Here is a 17,979-nt window from a genome sequence, read left to right as displayed (position 1 = left end):
AAGAGATCCAAGCCTGGATCTAAGATGGAAGGAACCTGAAAGCAGAGGGGACAGAGTCTGGGTCACTGGCCAGTGACCGAGGGCAGGATGGACCAATGCCCACAGATGTCGGGTGCTTCAGGTGAGTTGATGGGTGTCTTGACTCCCAGCCACGAGGTCCAGGAGGCGTCGACGAAGTCCACGAGCCGGATTCGAGCTGTCCCACGAAGTCTGTCGAGTGCTGCGGTGTCGGCGACCAGAATGGACCCAACAAGCCTTGGCAACGGCAAGTCACTGGAAATCAGAGAAAGGACTGCGGTGCAGACCAGCAAGGTCTGATGGACTCACCCAGCAAGGGTAAGTAAGGGCACGTCTGGAGCAACCAGAGAAGTCTAAGCAGAAAAGGAGTTGCCTTCGTGGGGACCTGCTAGCCAACGGGCTAGTGATAGCGAAGGAGCCTAGAGTGGTCGCACTTGAAGCTGGCCCACGGCTCACTCGTGGAGTGGAGGCCAACAATCTTCGGTGCAGCAGGTGCTCAAGGCTGGGGCTACTCGGAGCCCAAAGCACAACTTCAAGGAGGACCAGGAAGATAGTGTTGCTGCAAAAGTTCACAGTGTCCAGGGGTCACTGTTCCACGTCACCCACGATAGCCACGGGCCTCAGCTTTGCTGTGGACTCAGGGTAACCTCTGGGAAGTCTGGAAATCCACCTCTGGTGATGCAGAGACTTCGGCGTCCGGCGGGAGCTTCAGCGATGCAGACCGGTCAGTTACTTCTTTGGTGCCTGCCAAGCAGGGGAGATTTCTTCAGTCTTCTAGTCAGGATAGAACGTCGAAGGTCCAGGATTTATGTTGGAGAGTTTCGTCCAGGGTAATCTAAAGTCCTAGGGACTGGATTCCTATACTTACAGTAAGTTTAGGGGATGGACTAACTCGAAGGCCCCACCTATGGGTGGGCCTGGAAAGAGGGGTGGTTACACTCATTTCCTTTGTCCAGTTTCGTGCCAGAGCAGGGGCAGGTAGCCCTTGCAACCGGTTTGAACTGGGCTATGCACAGGGACAGCAAACGTGCCCCCAGTGCAGGACTTCAAAGCACCAGAGAGTGCTCCCGCCCAGCCCCAATACACATCTGCCTGTCTGGGGAGGTGGTCACACCTCCCTTCAACAGGAAACCTATTGTCCAGGCCTCCCCTGCCGGAGTTTCGATCAGCAGCAGGAGGCAAGACCCTTTTCTGTGGCAGAGTGTAAGACCTGGGGTCTCCAGGCCCTAAGGGGGTAACGTGACACGAGCGGCTGGGCACCCTAAGGCCTGTGTGTTAAGCGACCATACAACACACGCATCCTCTGAAGCAGTAAACGCACACAATAATGGACGCCACACAATAAGGTGAATGCAAATTAATCAGATTTTATCTAATCAAAGGCGCACACACGGTAATCTTGGAGGGCAATGTATCTTAACTTGTACACATTAACATTTGCATTACAGCTTCTCATTACCTGTACACTTTAACATGTGCAATCCAGCATCTCATTACCGGTACACTTTAACATGTGCATTACAGCATCTCATTACGGTTACCTCAGCAATCCCTGCAGTATGTACTTCCCTAGTGCTGCCGGCTGGGGCCTGCACACGTGGCGCTACTGGCGTCTACGAAGAAACAAAGGCACATGAGCATAACTTGTGGTCGTATAACGTTTGCCTAGCACCCTGAGCATAAGTGTTGTGGGTACAGGAAGCGCCTTGCACTTGGGATCTCCACTGGCGCATGGAGCGCTTGAGACCACAAACTGAGGTTCCCCACTAATTGGACTTAGCACGCTCTGAGCGCTTGTGAATGCAACACATGGGATCAGCGCTCCTTAGACTTAGAACGCATTGCGTACTGGTGAATACACAGGAATGATCAACGCTACTGAGACATAGAACGCATTGAGCACTGGCGAATGCCAATGGATGATCAGCGCTATTTAGGCATAGAACGCACTGAGCACTGGTAAATACAATTGGACGATCAGCGCTACTCCAACATAGAACGCATTGAGCACTGGTAAATACAATTGGACGATCAGCGCTTCTCCAACATAGAACGCATTGAGCACTGGTAAATACAATTGGACGATCAGCGCTACTGAGACATAGAACGCATTGAGCACTGGTAAATACAATTGGACGATTAGGGCTACTCCAACATAGAACGCATTGAGCACTGGTAAATACAATTGGACGATCAGCGCTACTCCAACATAGAACGCATTGAGCACTGTGGTGTCCTGTGAACGGCAGTCCCCAGGAGAGGGTAATCCCACGGAGGGGAGACTGACAATTACGGCGGGAAATCCCACGGAGGGGGGAATGTCACAGTCTCTGCATGCGGTGTCGTTCCCACTTGGCAGGGGGCGCACCGGGCCTTCCCACGACTCCCGGGGAGCAGGGGAGGGCGAGTCCCAGGCCGCCACACGGCCGCACTACCTCCCAGCCCTCGGGGGTTACCTTGGTCTCGTCGCTCGGTTCCGCTCCGGGCCCTTCTTCCGATGCGCGCAACGGCGCGGGACACTCCCGGACACTCGCTCTTCCTTCTGACGCTGCAACGGCAGCGGCGGGGCCCCGGGCTTCTCCGCAGGCCCCGACTTGGCACTGACACTTCCCTGAGGCCTATGGGCCGCGGCGGTGATCGCGTTGCGGGTCCTCGCACCAGGGGGGGTCACAAATTAAGCGGGAGCTCGGCCAGCTCCGCGCTTGACAGCAGATCTGCACAGGGGGTCACAGGTCAGGTCTGGCAGCGCAGGAAACACAGCGCCAGTACCTGGTCGATCCCCAGCAGTCAGGCAATCAGTCGTTTCATGAAGTTACTGTTAGACCTGACATCCTTGGCGTGGGTTTTTCCCCTATCTTTTGCCTCTGCTACCTGGATTTTTGATGCTGTGATGGATTTCGTTTTTGCTGGTTTAGATGCTTTGGACACTCTGCCACTGCTAATCAGTGCCAGAGTGTAAGTGCTCCCTGTGTAAAATATCATATTGATTGGATATACCTGATTGGCATATCTGTATCACCATGAAGTCCCTAGTAAAGTGCACTGTGTGTGCCAGGGCTGGTGATGACAGATGCTACTAGTGGGTCTGCAGCGCTGATTGCGCCACCCACCTGTGTAGCCCTAAAATGGTGTCTCAGGCCTGCCACCGCAGGCCTGCCTGCAGTCCCCGGACTGCCATGTCCTCCTGGCCAGTGTCCACACTGACCGGGCCTAACCCTTCCCTTTTTATACACGTCAGTCATCCCTATGGAAGGCCCAAGGTACCCCCCTGGGCAGGGTGCAGTGTATGTAAAAGGTAGAGCATGTACTAGTGCAGGTAACATGTTCTGGTAGTGAACAACGGCCATTTTGTGTGTTCACTGCTGCAAGGTTATCTTGCTCCATAGGCTAACATGGGGGAGGCTGGTGCCAATGGCTATCCGCCTATCTTCTCATAGGAACAAGATAAGACATGAGTGTTTGATATCCCTGAGCTCAGCATGTAATAACACATCTTTTAGGAGAGGTTGTTTTCAAATCCTGAGTTGGAGAATAGTACTTTTTAGAGAGTAGCTGTTCTCTTGTCTGACCCTTCTGTGTGCCTGGGCGTGCTTGTGGATTGACTGTCTGGCTTGAGAGTGACAGGGGCTGAGGATCCCCCAGGAGGTTGGCTGAGTCAGCCCTCTGCTGAATGGCGACATTTGCAAGGAGAGTGGAGGGAGGAGATAGCACCTGGGAGTGAATAGGGCTGTGCCTGCCTGCCACACTGCTGGCTCCACCTCCTGCTGGGCGGCTGACGACTCTGCCCCTCACTCTGAAAAGAATGTAGAAGCCAGGAAAACAAAGTGCTCCAGCAACACCCAGAACTGGATCAGACCGGGCTCAGGACCCACTTGCACAAAGACTTCAAAGACGATTAGGGGTATAAGTACAAGACCCCTGACAACAGATTTTTAGATTCTACCATGAAGAGGAACCTCTGCTGAAAGACGGACCGCTGAAGAACTAAAGGAAGATTGCCTTGCTGTGTGCTCTAAGGGCTGACCTGTTCTGCTGTACAACTGAAGCTGAGGAGGAGAAGGGGTCTTGCTGTGTGCTGACTCTACCCACTTGACCAAACAAGACTTTGCTGTGTGCTGTGTCTTAAACCGAATCTCCAAGGGCCTGAGAAGAGCTGGCCTCCTGTTTCGCAACCCAGGGATAGAAAGGTTGCCCCGAACCCAAGACTCTGCTGTGTCCCCCCTGCGCTGCTGTGTGCTGCAGGGACCGTGGACTGTTCTACCAAGCTTCTCAACATCTGCCGGTGAAGTGGGCGGGCTGCTCTCTGCCTTGTTGGAGAGTACCGCGCTGATCCGGGCCTGACACCGGTTGCCGTCTCAAGAAGACCGACGTGCTCATCGGCACGTGCCTTGCCGCGACCCGGAGGCCTGAAGCAGACCAAGAGTCGTACTTCCCTGCTCTACGAAGCCGCGCTGTGAGTGGCTGACTCCGGTGACGTCGACATCGTCACTGAGGGCTCGTCGAGGGAGTTGTGGAAAGCTTGCACCGAACAGCCAGAGGAGCGCTCTGTACAACGAGCGCAGTGACGCCGACGGAGCAACGTAGCTGCCTAAACAACAAGAGCCTGCGAACTGATTCATTCTCAGTGAGTATCGAATCACACAAGAAACTAGAGACTATCGTCTTAAGATCCCGACCAACCAAGAAAGCGAATATAGTGTAAACCTGTGATGCTTGATTTCAACTGCGGAAACTAGATAAAGATATATTATTTTTGATATAACTCACCTGTGTGGTCTAAGTTTGTGGTGTGCGGAGGGTGGATCATTGTGGTGTCTACGTGCAAATACCTTACACATTGCCTTGGGGATAAGCCTGTCTGCTCGAGCTAAGCTACCTAGAGGGTGAGCAGGGGTTATCTACCGTGTGTGTCCTTGTACCCTGACTAGAAGCAAGGGTCCCTATTTGGTCCAAGGTGTATACCTCTGCCAACTAGAGACCCCCAGATCTAACATTGGTGGTCAGCGGTGCGGATTAGAACCAGTATTTGCACTTGACCTGCAGTGATTCTTCGTACATCACTAATCTAGTAAGCAGTTGCATTGCACGAAGTTTTTGCGAAGACTATTCTTGGAGGATCGACGAAGCATCATGTCTCTGAATGGAGTAGGTGAGGAGTCGGAATTGCAATTCGAAGTGAAAAAGTTGCTCGAATATAAGAAGGAGCAACTAAAGCAATTCTGCAAGCAGCTTGGATGCCCAGTGAAGGGCGGCGCCAACAAGACGGAGCTACAGAAAGCTCTAAGGGCCTGCTGGGAGGCCAAGAATGGCGCAACCGAGGAAACTACTGGAGGGGATGGCACACCGGAGCACGGATTTGGATCCGATGATCTGCCAGTGAATAGGCCAGCGTCTAGGTGAACTTTTTAAGCTCAAAGCTCAAGCGGAAGAAAGGAAACTGCGCCTTGACAGTGAGAAAGAGGCGGAGGAGAGGAGGAATGCTCTTGCTTTGGAAGAGAGAAAACTCCAGTTGGCTCATGAGTTGAGCATGAGGGAGCTGGACATTAAAGCCAAACAAGTGGAGTCCAGTCTGAATGGTGGCAGCGCACAACCAGTACAGGCGGGTAAAGTATACATACCGAAAGATTTGGTACAGAATTATCAGAGGGGTGAGGATATCTATGCATGGTTTAGATCCTATGAGCTTGCCTTGAAGATGAATGAAGTGCCTGAGAAGAGTTGGGGAGCAGGGTTGTGGAAGCATTTTGAGGCCTCTGGGAGGGATGTCTTAGCACCCTTAGAAGCAACAGGGACCTTAACCTACCCCACGATGAAGGAGGCCTTATGCCTCAGGTATGGGCTTACACCAGAACAGTACCGCCAGAAGTTCAGGAACTTCAAGAAACTTGATTCGAGTACTTGGGTGGAGTGTGTGAGTATGTACACGCGTGCACTGGAAGGTTGGATAAAGGGCAGCAAAGTAACTGATTATGTGGGGTTGTGTCACTTGATTAGTTGGGAGCACTTGAGTAGTCTATGTGTTCCAGAGCTGCGCCAGCATCTTTTAGACAGCAAGTTAACTGATCCCAGTGAGCTTGCTAAAGAGGCCGACCGCTGGACTATCACCAGGGTCAACAAAGGGGTGGTAAGTATGCCAGCCAAGGGTGGACAGGGTCCCCAGCAGAAAGGTGGGGAGGACAAGGGTAACAGTAAGGAGTTCGCTAAAGGGCCCCAAAACAGTTCCCAGGAGAAGGAGTCCCAAGCCCCCAAGCCTAAGAGGTCTTGGCCCCCTAAGGGCAACAGACCACCACCTACTTGCTATGCTTGTAGGGAAGTGGGCCACATAACCCCTAACTGTCCCAAGAAACCCCCAGCACCAGCTGCTGCTCCCGTCCCAGGGTTAGCTAGTGTAGCTTTGGGAGGGGATTTGATTTCCAGTGGGGAGGAGGGATTAGCTATGATGACCCTTGTCTCTTTAGGAGACCAAGAGATGGTCCAGGATACCTTGATACCCGCTAACACTAAGAAATACGGGCAAAAGGTGACCATCAATGGGAGGGAGATAGAGGCTCTGAGGGACACCGGGGCTAGTGTGACATCTGTCAGGTGTCAGTGGGTGTCTGAAGAGCAAGTCATTCCCAATGTGCTCCGCCCAGTAGTGGCAGCTGACACTTCAGTGCGCCTCTGCAAGATGGCGCGTGTTCCCTTTACATTGGGGGGAGTCTCTGGTACCTTGGAAGTCTGTGTCAGTGATGCCTTGCCAGTAGATTGTCTGTTGGGTAACGACCTGGAGAGTTCTCCATGGAAGGACGTAGAGCACAGAACTCACTTGGAGATGTTAGGACTGCCAGCGTGGATCTGTGTATCCACACGTGCCATGACAGCCAGTAAGGGTGGATTAGTAGAACCGGAGCCTGGAACAATGGCCCAGGAACCTGTCAGGAGAGGAAGGGGCAGAGGGCGCGGGAAACCGGCCCCCACTGTTCCCACAGTCCCGGAGGAAGCAGAACCTGAGGGGGATGCCCTGGAACCTACAGGGGAACAGGTGGCCGAACTGGGGGAATTGCCTGAGCTGACCCATTGTCAGCAAGAGGGTGGTCCCTCCAGGGAGGAATTCTGCCAGGCTCAGAAGGAGTGCCCTTCTCTCCTTGGTGTGCGGCAGCAGGCTGCAGACCAGGCAGCGGGCCTAGGGTCCAAGGAACATTTGATTTACTGGGAGGATGACTTACTTTATAGTGAGCCTAAGTTCGCTGAGCCCGGTGCAGCCCATGTGCTGGTGGTACCCGAGCGCTTCAGGAACTTCTTACTGGGTCTGGCTCATGACGTGCCTCTCGCAGGACATCTGGGACAAGACAAGACCTATCACAGGCTTGTCACCCACTTCTACTGGCCCCAGATGAAGAAGCACGTCGGTACCTTTTGTAAGTCTTGCCAAACCTGTCAAGCCAGTGGTAAGAGCGGAGGGAAGTGCGTGGCGCCCCTCCAGCCGTTTCCTGTAGTGAGCACCCCTTTCGAGCGGGTGGGCATTGATATCGTAGGGCCCCTGGATCCCAAGACCGCCTTAGGCAACAGGTTTATCCTGGTCTTGGTGGATCACGCCACTCGGTACCCGGAAACAGTCCCTCTCAGGACAATCACAGCACCCGTGGTGGGCCGTGCATTGATGGGGATCTTTTCCCGTGTGGGGTTCCCCCGAGAGGTGGTCTCCGACCGGGGTACCAACTTCATCTCTAGGTATATGAAGTCTCTGTGGGAGGAGTGTGGGGTAACTTATAAGTTCACCACTCCTTACCACCCTCAAGGAAATGGGTTGGTTGAAAGGTTCAACCGCACCCTGAAAGGTATGATTATGGGCCTAGCGGAGCCCATGAGACGGAAGTGGGACGTCTTGTTACCATGCCTGTTGTTTGCCTACAGGGAGGTGCCTCAGAAGTCCTTAGGGTTCAGCCCCTTTGAACTGCTGTATGGCCACCCTGTTAGAGGACCTCTCACACTGGTGAAGGAGGGGTGGGAAAAGTCCCGTGGGAAAACCCCCCAGGATGTGTTCAGCTATGTGCTGGCCATCCGCAACCAAACGCAGCGCTTCAGGAAGCTCGCTCAGGAGAACCTAGAAGCCAGCCAGGAGGAGATGAAAAGAGGGTACGACCAGAACACCACTCTGGTTGAATTTCATCCTGGGCAGAAAGTGTGGGTAATGGCGCCGGTGGAGCCTTGTGCGCTCCGTGACAAGTGGACCGGGCCATATGAGGTGGTAGAGCGCAAGAGTGAGGTGACCTACCTGATCAACATGAAGACTCCTAGGCAGCCCCTTAGAGTCTTGCATGTGAACCGCCTCAAACCCCACTTCGAGAGGTCTGAAGTGACGATGCTCATGGCTACAGATGACGGTGGGGAGGAGGATAGTGATCCTCTCCCTGACCTCCTGGCAACCAAGGAGCAAGACGGGTCAGTGGATGGTGTGGTCCTCTCGCCCACCCTGACCCCAGAACAGCAGAGAGACTGTCGCCAGGTGTTGGGTCAGTTTGCCTCCCTGTTCTCCCTGACCCCAGGTGTCACCAATTGGTGCGTCCATGATGTGGACACTGGAGATAGTCTGCCTGTGAAACAGAAGTTTTACAGAGTAGCTGACAAGGTCAGGGCCAGCATCAAGGAAGAAGTTTCCAAGATGTTGGCGTTAGGGGTAATTGAGCCCTCTAGCAGTCCCTGGGCTAGCCCAGTGGTCCTCGTTCCCAAGAAATCTGCTACACCCGGTGGCCCGTCAGAACTTCGGTTTTGCGTGGACTACCGTGGGCTCAATGCGGTCACCAAGACTGACGCGCACCCCATCCCCAGAGCTGATGAGCTCGTGGATCGGTTGGGAGCTGCCAGGTACCTCAGCACCTTCGATTTGACTTCAGGGTACTGGCAGATTGCCTTGACTGAAGGGGCAAAGGAGAGGTCGGCATTTTCCACACCGGAGGGGCACTTCCAGTTTCGCGTCATGCCCTTTGGATTGAAAAATGCCCCTGCCACCTTCCAGAGACTGGTCAACCGGGTACTGACCGGGCTGGAACAATTCAGCGCCGCATACTTGGATGACATTGCTGTGTTCAGCTCCACTTGGGAGGAACACTTGCAACACCTCTGTGAAGTGTTGAGGGCTCTGCAAGAGGCAGGCCTCACTATCAAGGCCAGTAAGTGCCAGATAGGGCAGGGATCAGTGGTGTATTTGGGACACCAGGTAGGGAGCGGCCAGGTGGCGCCCCTACAGGTGAAGATTGATACCATTCTGGCTTGGGAGCCCCCCAAGACGCAGACAGAGGTGAGAGCCTTTCTAGGACTCACCGGGTATTACAGACGGTTCATCAAGGGATACGGCACCATTGTTGCCCCCTTGACAGAACTAACCTCTAGAAATCAGCCCAGGAAAGTGAATTGGACCGAGGCCTGTCAAACTGCTTTTGATGCCCTGAAAACTGCAATGTGCACAGCACCGGTGCTTAAGGCGCCTGACTTTTCGAGTGAGTTCGTAGTGCAAACAGACGCTTCAGAGCAAGGTGTGGGAGCAGTACTCTCACAGATGGACGACGGGGGCGGGGACCAGCCTGTAGCTTTCATTAGTAGGAGGCTACTCCCCAGGGAACAGAGGTGGAGCGCTATTGAAAGGGAAGCATTTGCTGTGGTCTGGGCCCTGAAGAAGCCGAGGCCCTACCTGTTTGGGACTCACTTCCGTGTTAAGACCGACCACAGGCCCCTCAGATGGTTAATGCAGATGAGGGGCAAGAATCCAAAACTGTTGAGGTGGTCCATCTCCCTACAGGGAATGGACTTTACGGTGGAACACCGTCCCGGTACAGAGCACGCCAATGCTGATGGTCTGTCCAGGTTTTTCCGCCTTAGTGATGAGAACTCCCAAGAGGGTGGGTTGTTCTCCCCACTTTCAGCTGGAGGGGACACGTGTTAGACCTGACATCCTTGGCGTGGGTTTTTCCCCTATCTTTTGCCTCTGCTACCTGGATTTTTGATGCTGTGATGGATTTCGTTTTTGCTGGTTTAGATGCTTTGGACACTCTGCCACTGCTAATCAGTGCCAGAGTGTAAGTGCTCCCTGTGTAAAATATCATGTTGATTGGATATACCTGATTGGCATATCTGTATCACCATGAAGTCCCTAGTAAAGTGCACTGTGTGTGCCAGGGCTGGTGATGACAGATGCTACTAGTGGGTCTGCAGCGCTGTTTGCGCCACCCACCTGTGTAGCCCTAAAATGGTGTCTCAGGCCTGCCACCGCAGGCCTGTCTGCAGTCCCCGGACTGCCATGTCCTCCTGGCCAGTGTCCACACTGACCGGGCCTAACCCTTCCCTTTTTATACACGTCAGTCATCCCTATGGAAGGCCCAAGGTACCCCCCTGGGCAGGGTGCAGTGTATGTAAAAGGTAGAGCATGTACTAGTGCAGGTAACATGTTCTGGTAGTGAACAACGGCCATTTTGTGTGTTCACTGCTGCAAGGTTATCTTGCTCCATAGGCTAACATGGGGGAGGCTGGTGCCAATGGCTATCCGCCTATCTTCTCATAGGAACAAGATAAGACATGAGTGTTTGATATCCCTGAGCTCAGCATTTAATAACACATCTTTTAGGAGAGGTTGTTTTCAAATCCTGAGTTGGAGAATAGTACTTTTTAGAGAGTAGCTGTTCTCTTGTCTGACCCTTCTGTGTGCCTGGGCGTGCTTGTGGATTGACTGTCTGGCTTGAGAGTGACAGGGGCTGGGGAACCCCAGGAGGTTGGCTGAGTCAGCCCTCTGCTGAATGGCGACATTTGCAAGGAGAGTGGAGGGAGGAGATAGCACCTGGGAGTGAATAGGGCTGTGCCTGCCTGCCACACTGCTGGCTCCACCTCCTGCTGGGCGGCTGACGACTCTGCCCCTCACTCTGAAAAGAATGTAGAAGCCAGGAAAACAAAGTGCTCCAGCAACACCCAGAACTGGATCAGACCGGGCTCAGGACCCACTTGCACAAAGACTTCAAAGACTTTTAGGGGTATAAGTACAAGACCCCTGACAACAGATTTTTAGATTCTACTATCAAGAGGAACCTCTGCTGAAAGACGGACCGCTGAAGAACTAAAGGAAGATTGCCTTGCTGTGTGCTCTAAGGGCTGACCTGTTCTGCTGTACAACTGAAGCTGAGGAGGAGAAGGGGTCTTGCTGTGTGCTGACTCTACCCACTTGACCAAACAAGACTTTGCTGTGTGCTGTGTCTTAAACCGAATATCCAAGGGCCTGAGAAGAGCTGGCCTCCTGTTTCGCAACCCAGGGATAGAAAGGTTGCCCCGAACCCAAGACTCTGCTGTGTCCCCCCTGCGCTGCTGTGTGCTGCAGGGACCGTGGACTGTTCTACCAAGCTTCTCAACATCTGCCGGTGAAGTGGGCGGGCTGCTCTCTGCCTTGTTGGAGAGTACCGCGCTGATCCGGGCCTGACACCGGTTGCCGCCTCAAGAAGACCGACGTGCTCATCGGCACGTGCCTTGCCGCGACCCGCAGGCCTGAAGCAGACCAAGAGTCGTACTTCCCTGCTCTACGAAGCCGCGCTGTGAGTGGCTGACTCCGGTGACGTCGACATCGTCACTGAGGGCTCGTCGAGGGAGTTGTGGAAAGCTTGCACCGAACAGCCAGAGGAGCGCTCTGTACAACGAGTGCAGTGACGCCGACGGAGCAACGTAGCTGCCTAAACAACAAGAGCCTGTGAACTGATTCATTCTCAGTGAGTATCGAATCACACAAGAAACTAGAGACTATCGTCTTAAGATCCCGACCAACCAAGAAAGCGAATATAGTGTAAACCTGTGATGCTTGATTTCAACTGCGGAAACTAGATAAAGATATATTATTTTTGATATAACTCACCTGTGTGGTCTAAGTTTGTGGTGTGCGGAGGGGGGATCATTGTGGTGTCTACGTGCAAATACCTTACACATCGCCTTGGGGATAAGCCTGTCTGCTCGAGCCAAGCTACCTAGAGGGTGAGCGGGGGTTATCTACCGTGTGTGTCCTTGTACCCTGACTAGAAGCAAGGGTCCCTATTTGGTCTAAGGTGTATACCTCTGCCAACTAGAGACCCCCAGATCTAACAGTTACAATATTCGCTTTGGCATGAAGTTTCAGGATGTCGCTTCTGCAGTTTCAATATTCAGTCTTTGTGGCGCAGATGATACTGGCACCCTTGGGGTTCTGTTCCTTGGGGGGTAGGGGATGAGTTGGCGACTAGGTCCTTCCTCGTCAGGCTGGGCAGAGGTTCCCTGGGTCTTCCTACTGCTGGGCAAGATCAGTGGGTTTCACAGGATCCCTCACTCACTTAAGAGGCAGCACCTAAGCCCTGTCACTCTCAGAGGCATAAGTCCGTGGCTAGGCCCTACCGCCTACACTCCGGCATGGATTCTCCAGCTCTGCTTCACCTCAACTGGCCAACTAACTGGAAAAAGTTCCCTCCCTCACTTATGTATCCCTAGGTCAGGTGACCTGTAGCCAAGGCGGCAAAAGTAAAAACCACACTTCCCTTCTAGAAGGTTCCAGCACATTCCAGGAGCTTCCCCATTCTACCTATGGGACAAAAAAGGCGGGCTGGTGTCGCAACATTGTTGTGGGGTTCCAGCCAGCTCCTGGCAGCTAGGGTGCTAGTATGAAAGACCACTCTGCAGTAGCAGGGGTCTGTGGCAGCCATCTTGGGAGAAGGGAGCACCTGCACCTTAACACTGGTTGGCAATGAAAAGGCGCCCGGAGACCTAAGTCCAACATCAAAAATGAGGGTGGAAAAAATGAGGCACGATCAAAAATAGATGGGGAAACTACCCTGGGGCTGACAGGTTTAACACAGAGGCATCCATTTTGTGATGCCAGGGCTCAGGAAAGTCCTACTGGGTTTGACCAGTGTGAACATGTCTTTCCCTCTGGAAGGGTGGAATGCTACCTCCACCGCCAGAACTGGTGGGGGGGTAGTATTCCAAAGCGTTTGACACCGAACACGACATGTTTTGATGCAGCCATTCCAAAGTTAGCATTTACCGCGAGGTTATAATGCACTTAGGAGTATATGGTATGGCTGTATCACAGAACAGCCATAAGGAAGTATTTCCGAAAGCTGCAGAGGGTCTCAGCTCATGCTTGGGCACCCTCTCACACAAAACCAAGCACTCCGCCTTCAGGATTGTCAAGGCCTGCCATAGGAGTGACTTATAGGTTTATATGTGTCTGTATATATAGGTGGATATAGGTAGCCTATACCACTTTAAGGGGTGCAAACGTCACCTTACCCAGGCATGCAGTAGCAAACCTGTGGTGTCATTTTGGAGTGCTTCCCAGGAGTGGCATAATACATGTTTCAGCCCCTGGTAGGCCTTTGAGGTACCTATGCCCTAGGTACATAGTATACCATATATTAGGGGCTTATAAGGCACTCCAGAATCCAATTAGATATGTACCTAATGTACATGGAAACCATTTTACAGAGAAAGCAGATAGACTGGGGCCCTGAATAGCAGGATCCCAGTCCAACTAAGTCATAAACCAGCAAAACACCAGGCAAAAAGTGGGGGCAACCATATAAACAGATTCCACCTTCCTAAACAAATCGCCCGTTGTAATGAGTTTTCTTAAAGTTGCTCAGTATATGTTTCTCTTTCCTCATGTGTAACCCTTTTGAAATGATGCACAATTGTCCAGTGCGCCTCCTCTCCTTAAAAATGGTCTTTCTAGTTGCAATAACATCAGCACACTGTGTGACTGAGTTTCAGGTCCTCTCGGTCCAGCCGCCAAGTACCACACTTTTTCTAGACAAACTGGTGTTTAGGCCCTCAAGCTGTGTTTCTGTTGAAGGTGGTGAAACCTTTTCATGTCAGACAAGCCATAACCCTTTTGACCTTCTTTGCTTCACATCTTCCCTCTAAAGAGAGAGACTCAATCGCTTGGGCCCCAAAAGAGCATTGCACTTTTGAATTGATCTCACTTAGGCCCATCGGGTGGATGATTAGCTCTTTGTGGGGTTTCACTTGGGCAAAGAAGGGCAAGGTGGTGCAGAAGCTGACCATCCCATGATGGAAAAGTTCTCTGTATTAAGAGCTGCAGTCCATTGTTTAAGGAGCAGCCTCCAGTAGTTTTGAGGGCTTCCACCAGAGCTAAGGCTGCTTACCACTACCTTCGCTTGTAGAGTGCCTGTCCTGGATATTTCTCAGGCAGCTACATGTGCGCTAGGGCACACATTCAGAAAGCACTATTGTCTTGACAGCTGTTTCTGACGGTATGGGCATTTTGACCTTTTGGTCCTACAGGACGTTTTGTCTGAGCCATTCCACACACCCACTTGTTGTGCAATTTTGCTTTGGTATCTAGTCACAAGGTGAGGAATCTGCAGTCAGAAATATCCATCAGAAGAACAAGTTACTTAACTTTAGTTTTCGGAGTGGCACAGTACAGAGCTTGCTCTGATTACTGCGTCAGAAGAAATTAGACGCACAGTAGACAATGGAGGTATGGCCATCTTGATTCTTCTGGATCTCTTGCCAGCGTTCGATACATTAGATCACAGCCTCCTGAAAAATTGCCTCCAAGAAATAGGCATAGCAGGTGTAGCCCTCTCACTTTTCAAATATTTTCCGACAGACCGAGGGCAAGTAGTGGAACTGGATGGTCTCAACTCACATAGCTTCCAGCTCCCATGCAGGGTTCCACAGAGCTCTTCTCTGAGTCCCAGCCTTTTTACAGTGTATATTACCCCGCTGGCCACACTGATTAAATCATATGACTTTGCTATGGTATCATATGCAGGTGATACACAGATTATTGTCTCCATTTCAAACAATATTCAGAACACGGCCCATAACATTTAAGCCTGCATGCAACAAGTGAGTAGATGGATGCTAGAGAACTGCCTCAAGTTAAACTCAAGTAAAACGGAGGTTTTACTCTTTGGCAGAGATCCATCCTTTCGGTACTCTGATTGGTGGCCCCAGGAATTAGGTACCCTTCTCACTCCAGCCGCTAAGGCAAAAAACTTTGATACAACTCTATCTTTTTCCCATCATGTGAAGGTGCTCACATCATCTACGTTTTCCACACTAAAAACTTTGAGAAAATGTTTTCCTTTTATACCTCCGGACCTGCAAAAACCAGTGGTTTCCGCACTCGTGTTGTCCATGTTGGTCTATTGCAATGCCCTTCTGGTCGGTATACAAAAGGCATGTCTGGTCAAGCTGCAGGTTCTTCGAAATTCTGCGGCTCGTCTGATCTTTGGAATTCCTAAACATTCCTCAGCTACGCAGGCCCTTAAGGCCTTGCACTGGCTACCCGTGGAAAAACGTATTAGTTTCAAGGCGCTATGCATTGCCTTCAAGGCCCTTCGTAAACACGGCCCAGACAATCTGAATAATTGATTTTGCTCGTATGTCCCTTCCAGAAATCTTCGGTCCTCAACACACAAGCTTATAGAGGTGCCCAACCCCGACTTTCGAACTGGGGTGGTAAAAGTTTTGTAAACATCACAGCCAGATTGTGGAACCATCTGTCTGTTAAGCTTAAAAATTCGCCTTATCTACTCTCCTTTAGGAAAGGTCTAAAGACTTGGTTAGTTACCTCATAGCTTCTCTTATTTCAGGTCTTAGTCTCTGTGTTATCTCTGTGTAATCATGTGGTTTGAAGTCAAGTGCCTAGACGCCTTAGGGTATTAGTTGCACTATACAAATAAATAAATATATAAATAAAACCACAAATTCCTCACGGCCCTCCCACCTATCCGTTCTCTTCACTGGCCTCCTTTCTAAAAATGTTCCAACTTAGAATTCGCACACTGGTTCTTCCAGTTCGCTGACTGGCTCTGTGTCCGAGGGCAGCACCGTTTGCCAAAGAAACTGACGTCAGAGCACATGGGTGGAGCTTATATGCGGCTCCTCTGTCACTTCCAGAGTGGAACAGATTTGACGCCGAGTCATACAACGCTACCTACCAGCGCACAGCAGCCCTGCTTTTCGAGTTTCCAGATCCAATCTGGCACTTGAGGATATTAACAAGCTGATGAATCTGCGGTTAGATAGAGTATCTACTAAGAAGAGCATTACGAAAGGTAAGTAACTTGTTCTTCTCCAGCTTTCAATCAATCAATCAAACATTTGTAGAGCGCACTACTCACCCGTGAGGGTCTCAAGGCGAGAAGGGGGGGGGAGGTTTGGTGGGGGGTGCTGCTACTGCTCGAACAGCCAGGTCTTGAGAAGTCTCCTGAAGGTCAGAAGGTCGTGGGTCTGTCGTGTGTGTGAGGAGCTTGAAGGTGATCCTCTTGTTGACGGCGAGCCAGTGCAGTTCTCTCAGGTGGGCAGTAATGTGGCTGTGGCGGGGGATGTCGAGGACGAAGCGTGCGGAGGCGTTCTGTATGCGTTCAAGTCTTTTCTGGAGTTTGGCCGTGGTTCCCGCGTAGAGGGCGTTGCCGTAGTCCAGCCTGCTGCTGACAAGGACCTGGGTGACCGTCCTTCTGATTCCAGTGGGGATCCATCTGTAGATCTTGCGAAGCATGCGGAGGGTGTTGAAGTAGCAGGAGGAGGAGACGGTGTTGACTTGCTGGGTCATTGATAGTGATGAGTCCAGGATGAATCCCATGTTGAATGCATGGTCGGTGTGTGTTGGCACACCTCCCAGCGTGGCCGGCCACCAGGAGTCATCCCAGGCGGAGGGGGTGGAGCCGAGGATGAGGACCTCCCGTCTTGTCAGAGTTCAGTTTCAGGCGACTGTTCTTCATCCATTCGGTGGCGGCCTTCATTCCTTCGTGGAAGTTGGTTTTGGCGGTGGCGTGGTCCTTGGTGAGGGAGAGGATCAGCTGGGTGTCGTCGGCGTATGAGATGATGTTGAGGTTGTGCGATTGGACGATGTTGGCGAGCGGTGTCATGTAGAAGTTAAAAAGGGTTAGGCCTGAGGAATGATCCTTGGGGTACACCGCAGGTGATCTTGGTGGCTTTGGATCGGAATGGAGGGAGGCGGACTCTCTGGGTTTTGCCGGTGAGCAAGGAGGTGATTCAGTCTAGGGCTTTGTCGCGGATCTCTGCGTTGTGGAGGCATGTGCGTAGTGTGTGGTGGCAGACGGTGTCGACGGCGGCCGAGAGGTCTAGGAGGATGAGGGCCGCGGTTTCGCCGTTGTCGAGCAGGGTCCTGATGTCGTCGGTGGCGGCGATGAGGGTGGTTTCGGTGCTGTGGTTGCTGCGGAATCCGTATTGGGACGAGTTCAGGGTGTTGTTCTCTTCGAGGAAGCGGGTCAGTTGCCTGTTGACTATCTTCTCGAAGACTTTCGCCGGGAACGGGAGCAGGGAGATGGGCCGGAAGTAATTGAGGTCCTCTGGGTCTGCCTTGGGTTTCTTGAGTAGGGCGTTGATCTTGGCTTGTTTCCAGCTTTGATATCTTACATAAATTCACCTGCGACCCGGCTTCTCCACTGCTGTTAGGTGTGCTCTAAACTTTTCGATGGTCTCAGTGGAGTAAAGTTTAAAGTACATCCAACTCATTGTCTACATTTTGGATCATGTTCAATGAGGTAGAGATTCTAATAAAGTGATAACTGTTTGCTTAACTCTTGATGGCTGATTTGCATTCTGCTTTGCTGTTTATTTGTTACTGAAGGCGTCCACCATGACAAAAGGAAATGATGCAGGCATGTCAATTCATGAACCATGCCAACATTGAAGAAGTATATTTATAGCTAAGTAACCTTTTCCTTAAGAATTCATGTTTTCAGTTTGCATATTTACGGATTTTGGTGCTGTTTTTCATGTATTTTCCTAAGATTTGAAATTCAGAGTTTATACAGCTGGCCCACAAAAATGTAAAGAAAACTGTATTTTTTCCCATTTTTAATATAAAAAAAAAATGTGTTACATTACAGTGCATTTGCAACATAAATGTTTCATTTAAAGAAGGACTTTAAACTTGGAACTTAGGGTGGCCAGATTACCCTTCAATTGTTTGATATCCGT

General features: G+C 51.6%; 1 protein-coding gene across 3 annotated transcripts in view; it reads left to right on the top strand.

Moving 5' to 3' along the window:
* The window catches only part of LRCH2 (leucine rich repeats and calponin homology domain containing 2), a 1,103,616-nt gene that overhangs the window by 958,963 nt on the left and 126,674 nt on the right, over nucleotides 1-17,979 (top strand). The gene's annotated exons all lie outside the window — the stretch shown is intronic.

The sequence above is a fragment of the Triturus cristatus genome, chromosome 5_2, assembly GCF_964204655.1.
Source record: "Triturus cristatus chromosome 5_2, aTriCri1.1, whole genome shotgun sequence".
In the NCBI taxonomy this organism is placed as follows: Eukaryota; Metazoa; Chordata; class Amphibia; order Caudata; family Salamandridae; genus Triturus; species Triturus cristatus.
This window is presented reverse-complemented; position numbering and strand designations above follow the sequence as displayed.